The sequence below is a fragment of the Choloepus didactylus genome, chromosome 27 (assembly GCF_015220235.1).
Source record: "Choloepus didactylus isolate mChoDid1 chromosome 27, mChoDid1.pri, whole genome shotgun sequence".
Lineage (NCBI taxonomy): Eukaryota > Metazoa > Chordata > Mammalia > Pilosa > Megalonychidae > Choloepus > Choloepus didactylus.
In genome coordinates, this window is record NC_051333.1 from 11,897,730 (window position 1) to 11,908,115 (window position 10,386).

The following is a 10,386-nucleotide window of genomic DNA, read 5'->3' on the forward strand; positions in this document are numbered from 1 at the left end:
TGCTAATGACCTCCATTTGAGGACTCTGTCTTTTCTACGAGGAAAGGGGTGGGGCCCTTTCCATTCAGAACCAGACCCCAGAGCCTGGGGGAACACGGCCCTACCTCCTCACACCAGTCAAGAATTATAGGCTAACAGGTGTCACCTGCTGGGCAGAAAAGCACAGTGACTCGAGGCATCAAAGGGTGGAGCAATTTTCTAAGACACACCCGCAGGGAAGCCAGATACTGAATATTTCTTCCCTCTGGGACCTGAGCCTGTTCTGGTCTGGGAAAACCTGATTTGGATAACCAAGGAAACCATGCCGAGACAACAGAAAATTACAACCTACACTAAGAAAAACAAAGTTATGGCCCAGTCAAAGGAACAAACGTACACTTCAACTGAGACACAGGAATTTAAACAACTAATGCTAAATCAGTTCAAAAAGTTTAGAGAAGATATTGCAAAAGAGATAGAGGCTGTAAAGGAAGCACTGGACATGTATACGGCAGAAATCAAAAGTTCAAAAAAACAACTAGTAGAATCTACGGAAATGAAAGGCACAACACAAGAGATGAAAGACACAATGGAAACATACAATGGCAGATCTCAAGAGGCAGAAGAAAACACTCAGGAACTGGAGAACAAAACACCTGAAAGCCTACACGCAAAGGAGCAGATGGAGAAAAGAATGAAAAAATATGAGCAACGTCTCCGGGAACTCAAGGATGAAACAAAGTACAATAATGTACGTATCATTGGTGTCCCAGAAGGAGAAGAGAAGGGAAAGGGGGCAGAAGCAATAATAGAGGAAATAATTAATGAAAATTTCCCATCTCTTATGAAAGACATAAAATTACAGATCCAAGAAGCGCAGCGTACTCCAAACAGAAGAGATCTGAATAGGCCTACGCCAAGACACTTAATAATCAGATTATCAAATGTCAAAGACAAAGAGAGAATCCTGAAAGCAGCAAGAGAAAAGCGATCCATTACATACAAAGGAAGCTTACTAAGACTATGTGCGGATCTCTCAGCAGGAACCATGGAGGCAAGAAGGAAGTGGTGTGATATATTTAAGATACTGAAAGAGAAAAACCACCAACCAAGAATCCTGTATCCAGCAAAGCTGTCCTTCAAATATGAGGGAGAGCTCAAAATATTTTCTGACAGACAGACAATGAGAGACTTTGTGAACAAGACACCTGCCCTACAGGAAATACTAAAGGGAGCACTACAGGGTGATAGAAGACAGGAGTGTGTGGTTTGGAACACAATTTTGGGAGATGGTAGCACAGCAATGTAAGTACACTGAACAAAGGTAACTATGAATATGGTTGAGAAAGGAAGGTGGGGAGCATGTGAGACACCACAAGAAAGGAGGAAAGATAACGACTGGGACTGTGTAACTTGGTGAAATCTCGAGTATTCAACAATTGTGATAAAATGTACAAATATGTTCTTTTACGAGGGAGAACAAGCAAATGTCTACCTTGCAAGGTGTTAAAAATGGGGAGGCATTGGGGGAGGGATGCAATCAGCATAAACTAGAGACTGTAACTAATAGAATCATTGTATTATGCTTCCTTTAATGTAACAAAGGTGATATACCAAGGTGAATGCAGATAAGAGGGGGGGGATAGGGGAGGCATGTTAGACACTTGACATTGGTGGTATTGTCTGATTCTTTATTCTACTTTGATTTAAGGTTATCTTTCCTTTTGCTGCTTCCTAGCTGTCTTTTTTTTTTTCCTCTTTCTTTTGCCTCTCTACCTTCTTTGACTCTCCCTCCTGCCTTGTGGAAGAAATGTAGTTGCTCTTATATAGATAATGGTGAAGGTGGTGAACACATAAATGTATGACCATGCAGAAAACCATTGATTATTTACTTGGGATGGAATGTATGGTGAGTGAACAAAACCATATTTAAAAAATGGGTTGATGACAAAACCTCGAGGGCAATATACTAAGTGAAATAAGCCAGACACATTAGGACAATTATTGCAGGGTCTCACTGATAGGAACTAATTACAATATGTAAACTCATAGACATGAAATATAAGGTACCAAGATATAGGACGAGGCTTAAGAATGGGGAGTGGTTGCTTAGTATGAGCAGAATGTTCAATTAGGATGAACTTAAATGTTTGGAAATGAACAGGGGTGTTGGTAGCAAGATGTGAGAATAACTAACAGCACCGAATGGTGTGTGAATGAGGTGGAAAGGGGAAGCTCAGAGTCATATATGTCACCAGAAGGAAAGTTGGAGGTCAAAAGATGGGAATGTATAAAACTGAATCCTATGGTGGGCAATGTCCATGATCAACTGTACAAATACTAGAAATCGCTTCCATGAACCTGAACAAATGTATGACAATACAATTAGAAGTTAACAATAGAGGGGCATATAGGGAAGAAATATATACATATTACAAACTATATACTACAGTTAGTAGTATTTCAACATTTTTTCATAAACAGTAACAAATGTACTATATCAATACTAGGAGTCAACAATTGAGGGGGGTTGGTTAGGGATAGGGGAGGATTCGAGTTTCCTTTTCTTTTTTTCTTTTTTTCTTTTTTCATCTTTCACTTTATTTCTTGTCTGGAGTAATGAAAAGTTTCCAAAAATTGAACAAAAATTAAGTGTGGTGATGGATGCACAGCTGTATGAGGGTACCCAGGGGCAAGCAATTGTACACTTTGGATCTTTGGATAATTGTATGGTATCTGAACAATCTCAATAAAAATGAAAAAAAAAAAATCAATGCCCAGACCCCACCCCAAACTAATTAAATCAGAATCTGTAGACAGGGCTCCTCGATGTCTATCTTTTGTGAAAGCACTGTACAATCAGGGTTGAGAACTGCCATGCCAAGAGATAAACCAAGGCAGTTTGCCACCTGAGACCCTGCAATTAACCACTGTCCTATTTGGCCTCTCAAGGAATCAAAATTTCCTAAGGACAAAATTTCCTAAGGACACTTAGAGCAGAGTTGGCCTGACGCCCAAGCCTCCGAGGTCCCAGGTCCCCACTTGTCTCCATGATAAGATGTCCCCGTGGTTTTCTTGAAGACGAAAGATCCCAGAATGAACAGTGTGTGCCTTTGCAGGTGTATTCTCAAGGTGAAAAGGTTCCCCTTTTGGGCTTCCTGATCCTCTGCACAAAGCAAAGGGGGTGGTTCTAATCATCCCAAGGTCTTTGTGACTTTAAAAGACAGATTAATTTATATTAAATTATGCACTTAAGCAATGAACATCTTATAGATTATTTATATTTGTTCAGTTGTATGACAGAGTTGAGGTTTCAAAGAAAAAGGGAAGACGAATAGGCAGGAACACTTTAAAACATTTATACATCCACAACAACTGGTCTCAGATTTCCAGGGCTGTATATACACTCATTCTGTTACATATAAGTAACGATTCTGTGCCAAACACTATTCCAAGCTCTGTACACATATTCTCTATTTCAATCTTCTTAACAACCCTATGAAGTGTGAACAGATAATATCCCAATATTACAAATTAGGAACTAATGCACAGTGATGTTAAATAACCTGTCTTAATTTACCGAGCTATTCAAAGCTAGAAGCAGGTGTCAAATCTAGACATATAGATCCAAAATCGGAGTCTTAACCATGCCACCAAGTATCTTGAATCACCCATATGATCAGCAATCCTTGTCCACCAGAGAAATACATCCAAGACAAAAAATTCTGTTCCTTTCCTGCTTAAAACATGCCCATGGCCTCCGGATACCATTGACATTTTAGAAGGACCAAAAATCAAGACTTTCTATACTTACTTGTTCATTTCTTCCCTAAATCCTCTTTCCTTTCCTAATTCCCAGTCATATAAATCAAACTAAATCCTCCAAACCTTTGTTAGGTGCTATTCCTTCTGTCCTCCTTTCCTTTTTGCCTGACCTTCTTAGGTTTTAACCCCCAGCTCGTATGTCCCCTAATCCAGGATTCCTTCCAATTTTCTTTTTCCTGAGTAAGACAGCAGAAAGTTTATAAAATACACCTGCAAAGGGGAGCATGTGGGCACTCTCACAAGAAAAAAGAGGTGAGAGGCGAGAGGCCCAAGCACTGTGGGACAATCTGCTTTTACAGATTTCTGTTCCTTTTGTAATTTTTATTATCTATTTTACCACCCTCCCCTTTTTCCTTCTTTGTTGGTGGATGATTGTAGATTACTCAGGTGGGGTTGGCTGGCCCTCAGGTGCTGTTTACTGCTCTTCTCCTCAGAGTCATCTTTCTCACTGGGACCTGAGCACTTCTTGGAATCAGCCCTTTACTAATCAGCCGGCCACTGCCCTAATTCTAACCCTGCCTCAACTTCCCCCTCAGAGAGTTGTGGCTTCCCTTAATCCTAAGGGAATTGGGGCCAATGGTCCGTCTCCTGTAGCTGTTTCGAGCTGTCAGTTGGTTGCAGGCCCTTCCTGCGAGAGCACAGAAGTCTCCAGCTTGGCTGTGAGGGTGGCTGGCTGAGCGTGGGAATCGGGAGCGTGGGAATCGGGAGCGTGGCCTGTAGTGAGGAGGGTTTGTTGTGACAGGCCTTCCAAATGGTTTTTGCTTCACCTTTATGAACTCCTAAAACCTACTCTACCGGACTAACTAAAGCAGAGTTTTGGCAAGAGCCTAGGCTATAGAAACAGACTGTAGAAGTAGAATACTGGGTTTGCTAAGTAGTGGAAACATTTACAAATCAATAAACCTCTCTGGGCCTCTGTTTTCTCAGGGAAAATAGAATTATTATGAGGAATAAATTGTTAGCTAATACGTGAGAAGCACTAGAAAGTCTGTTTGGCCTATAATAAGCATTCAATAAATGTTACTTAGTTATTTATAATCTCTGTTATTATTACCAGATATTAATACAGGAGTCACATATTAGCCCAGGTTTGTTTCAAAGTAAATTTATTCTAGATCAGTGGTTTGAAAACTTTTCAGTGAAGGATCAGATAGTAAATATTTGAAGCTTTGCAGGCCACATATGATTTCAGTTGCATTTTTTTTTTTGTACAACTGTTTAAAAATGTTAAAACCATTTGTATTAGTCAGAATTCTGCAGAGAAACAGAACCAACAGGAGATATATATTTATTATAGTATAGTAATTGGCTCATTTGACCATGGGATTGGTAAGTCTGAATTCCATAGGGCAGGCCACAAGTTGGGAATTCCAATGAAGGTTTCTTCCCAGGAGAAGTTGGCTGGCTGAGGAAGACTTAGAAAGTCTTCAATTTCTAACTGAAGTCATCAGTTATCCCCTTAAGGCTTTCAACTGACTGGAGGCAACTTTTCTCACTGCTGAAAGCAATCTCATTTGTTGATTGTAGATGTAATCAGCCATAGAATCTATCGACTAACTAATGATTTAAATACATGAAATTTAATTGTCTTACAGATGTCCATAAGCTGCTTCTGCCTGATAGGCAAATTTGGGGAGCTGAGCCAAAGGTGAGTGTTCAAGTTTAGTCCTTCAGGTTGCTACCCAATAGATTGGCCCTGACATACAGGCACCCCAATATGCACATAGGGGTTCTCTGCTCTCTTCAGCACATGGTCAGGGGCCCACAAACAGAACGTGGGCTGGCTCCACACCACACATGCGAGGGGTTGGGTAGAGATTGGTAAAGGCATCACAAGTCTCTCCTATACTTTTAAGTTGTATTTTCTTGATTCAGTACTTGCCCAGTTACTACAACCTTCTAATTGTTTTCTTGTGCTCTTAGGAAGATGGCTCTGCAATTCTTGCTAGTTTTTCAAAGATTCTGTCAGGGAATGGAATGCTGAAGCATCTTACACCACACTCTTGACTGATCAGAAGTCTCCTCCATTTTGTTCTGCAACATGACGAGGGCAAGGATTTTCGCAAGGTGACTAAAGAGATTTTGTTCAGATTTAATGAGCTAAATGAGTGCTCCAAGAGTTTCTGCTGGCCAAACAGGAACAGTATCTTGCATTGCTATGAAACCTCCACTATGGCCCAACTGGTCTAGTATACTAGGAAATGTTACACCAATTATGGATCCCAAAATACTCCTGGGATAGTGTATTTTTTTTTCTAAATTTTATCACTGGCTTATCCTTTTGCCTTACTCACATTGTCCAATTGAGAGTAAGTAATCACATATGATGCATGTTATCCTCTAGTGTGGTTGCTTTCCTACACCAGCCAGAGAACCTATTCAGCCGAATAGGCCACCATACAATTATAAAATTACAAATAATGTTTAGTATAAGTATGTTCCATGAAATATTTAGGACATGCTGACACTAAGATTTTAATTGTTGTTTATCTGAAATTCAAATTTAACTAGGTTTCCTGAATTTTACCTGAAAACCCTACTCCATTTCAGAATTACGGGATGGTCCATACTTCTGTGACTGGGACACTTAAGAATTCTGAATTAGTGAAGACATTGTTACTGAAAGGGAAGAAAAATATTATGAAGATGCTCACTCTTCCCAATTTGGTTGGTGAAGCAGCATAATCCAGAAATTATAACTGCAGGAAGCAGCTAACACAAGTAGAGTTAGGGAAACAAACCTATAATTGTTACCAAAAAATAGGAGTAAAAACTGTTGTTTCAAAGGCAGCTGCTGCCTGCAGGGTTGGGAACTTGGAGAAATAGCCACCATCTCAGGAAACACTGTCAAAAGAAAGAAGGGAGTGAGACATGAAGAACTATGGCTTTTCCAAAGTAGTGTGAGAGAGCCATGCATGCAGTAATGAGGGGTTGTTCAGGTTGGAGATTCAAATCCCAGGCAGAGTGAGAAAGGTCTCCACACAAGTGGGGCATCTGGCATAAGATGTCACAGTCCAAGGTAACTAAAAAGGGTGTGCATGCAGAAGGGAGGCCTGGTGAAAAGTGTTGGCGCCTGAGCATGATAGAGAGAGCCTCTGGGTGTGACGGCATCCCAGACCAGAATGTCACAGCCAGAGTGGAAGAAGATGGTGGTTTGAAGTGTCAGAGAAAAAGCAAGGTGAGGAGGATGTCCATGTGACAGGGCAGACTGGCATAGGGTTAAAGCTGAAGTGGACTAAAAGACCATCTGTGTAGGGGGCTGGTGGTGGTATTGGGAGATTAGTTACATACAAGGGGTTCAATCACATAAGTGAATACATATTTTTGAGATGAAAGCAAAGGTTCTCACTGACAGAGATGAGGGTTAAATACATGGAAAGAGAGAAAACTAGAACGTGCCTGTGGTCTGGATTAGAATTGGAAATTTGGTATCAGCTTATTGTTTTCAAAATATAGAGAGAAATAAATATTTATGTGTGTGTGCCTATAGAGAAACATACTTCTATCCCCAGCCAGTTCTGGGATAAGACCTGGGAGCAATGACTCTCTGAAGTAGTAAGCACACCTAGTGTCCAGAGCTTGGCTTCTAATCACCATCCTCCACTAAACGGAAGGACTCCTTATAAAAATGACCGATCCTAGGGCTGGCATAGGGAAAGCACAAGGTGAAGCTTTCTCTTTCTGTTGTGCCACAAAGTAAGGAAATGCTTAAAGAATGATGGGAATATGTCATTGGACACAGAATCCAGCTTGAAGAGGCTACAATCAAATACATAATTACAGTAACTGATCATAGCACACTGAATAAAATAAAAATCAAGGAGCCTATTTAGATATTAACCAATAAATAAAATGAAGGTTTGATGAAGACCAGATATTTACACAATATCAACAAACTACTTAATTATAAAGGGGAGAAGACTAACTTTACTTTGGGGAGACCTGGGAAACACCACATTGGTCCAGTAATCAAAGTTAACATCACCATGAACAGGATAAAAAAAAAATGTGTGTGATATCATCGCTTCTGACCAATGAATGAGGACAGAAGTTATGTGTACCACCTCATGGAGTTGCCTTTAAAAATATCCCCTGTGATTTTTAAATTTACAGCAGTAACACTGCTCAGGCATTCAGAGTCTACACATGACAAAAACTAAATGTGGTTGTAGCAATGGCCATAGTCAAGAGTTCAAATTGCTGTCATACCATCCATACAGGTATCATCGCTTATGTGATATTCCAGGCAAAGAGGTATAACCTGAGTTTAATTGTAAGGAAATACTGGACAAGCCCAAACTGAGAATATTTCTACATACAAAATAACTAGCATAGAATTCTCAAATGTGTCAGGGTCAAGAAAGTCTGAGGAATCATTTCATACTGAATAAAACCAATGAGACATGTCAACTAAATGCATTACGGGATCCTGGATTGGATCATTTTGCTATAGAGGACATTATTGGGATTATTGGTGAAACATGAATGGAATCTGTGCATTAGATGGTAGTGATGTGCCATCCTGATTTTGACTATTGTGTTATGGTTTAGCAGAAGAATAACCTTATTTGTAGGTTTTACACATAAAGGATCCAGGGATGATGGGGCATCATGGCATCTTATTCTCAAATACTTCAGAAAAGAAAGTTCTGTGTAAATGTACTTGTAACTTTGATGTAAGTTTGACAATATTTTTTCAAAATAACAGAGAGTGCTAGCTAGCTATAGGAATTACCTTTTTGGGTAATTATAAAACCAGCTGCTACTAAGATCTTTGTATTGATCAGAATAGGATTATACCACAAACCCTGAAATCTCAGTGGCTTAATGCAATAAAATTTATTTCTTGCTCAAGTGAATTCCAATAGTGGTCATTCACATTATAGCTACATCACACGGAACTAGTGGCATGATGATTCATATTTCAGCTTGGCTAGATTATGGTGTCCAGTTGCTGGTTAAACACTGACTTGTTACTCTGAAGGTATTTCATAAGTGGGATTTGCATCTGAGAAGTTGATTGCATTAACCATCAACAAAAGAGATTGCTCTCAGCAATATTGGTAATCTCCTCATCTAATCAGTTGGAGAGATTAAAAGTGAGAACTGAATGTTTCAGAGGTCAGAAGAATAACTTCTATCTCAACATCAACATTGGCTCTTGCTGGAATTTCCAGTCAACCAGCTTCCTCTGGAGAATGCAGACTAAGGATTTCAGCATCACCTTTACCCAGGCTTCCCAGGTATGGCCTGCCCATGAAGTTCAGATGTGCCAGCTCCCATGTTTCCATGAGCCAAATCCTTATAATAATCACACACACACATACAAACACCCACACCCACAGTCACACATACATACATATATCCTGTTGGTTGTTTCTCGGAGAACCTTGACTAATACACCTAGTTAGAGGTCACTGTGGAGCAGCTGGAGAGGGTGGAGAATCACGGGGGATATTTTTAAAGGCAACGCTATAAGGTGGTACACAGAACTTCTGTCCTCATTCATTGGTCAGAACTCAGTCACAAGAATGCACTCTGACAACTTGTCTGACCTGACTATACTCGAGGTTCCGTATCTTTAATAAATCTGAAGACTTTGGCTGTGACCAAAGTCCTTACCACACTCACCACAGTGACAATTTCCTTCCTGTATGGATGGTATGACAGCAATTTGAACTCTTTTGACTATAGCCATTGCTACAACCACATGCAGTTTTTGTCATGTGTAGACTTTGAATGACTGAGCAGTGTTACTGCTGTAAATCTTGCCATACATGATACTGATAGGATCTATCAACTCAGTAGGCAAATCTACGCCTTCAAAGAGGTGAGTACTAACTCACTCCTTCCTGCAGCCTCACATAGATGGATTGGACACAAGTGGTCTCATGTTTACCGAGACGAGGTGCAAGTGAAACTTTTAGAACACTGTGCTATACTGATTTGGTATCACTTATATATTTAAAATGATTGGATTTTCTAAGGTCTCCTGAACCCAAGAGAAGCTGGGAACAGTGTTATCTCAGACACAACTGCCCTAGGGCACTGGCCTACAGTTGGTCACTGAGAAGGCATTCATATGAAATTAAAAGCCAGAAAAGAGGGCATTTTTGGAAGGCAGTTGCAGGCAGACAAATGAGCTGGTGTGAAGTCTGAAGCCATTTCCAGGTGAGCTTCTTGAGGGAATAAACTGATGTTTGGAAAAATACAAACTCAGTTTGTGGCCCTCCGTGAAAGACTGTCTGGAGTCTTTTCCACACTAGTCACATATCTAAAATCTTTCTCTACTGAGAATACTTAATTGAATATGGGGATAGGAATCATTACTGAAACTAATCCCACAAGTCATTACATTTATAGGGTTTAGCCCTGCATGGACTATATGTTGTCTGCATGTTGATTTCACAAAATTGTTCTGAGTCATTCCATCTATAAGATATCTCTCCTCTGTTTTTTTGAGAACCATCAAAATCATGTGAAGTCTAATTGAAACTCGTATCATACCAACCACATCCATATAGTTACTTTTCTACATGGGTTCATTTACATCTTCCTGAAAATTCTGGGTCTTAATCATGA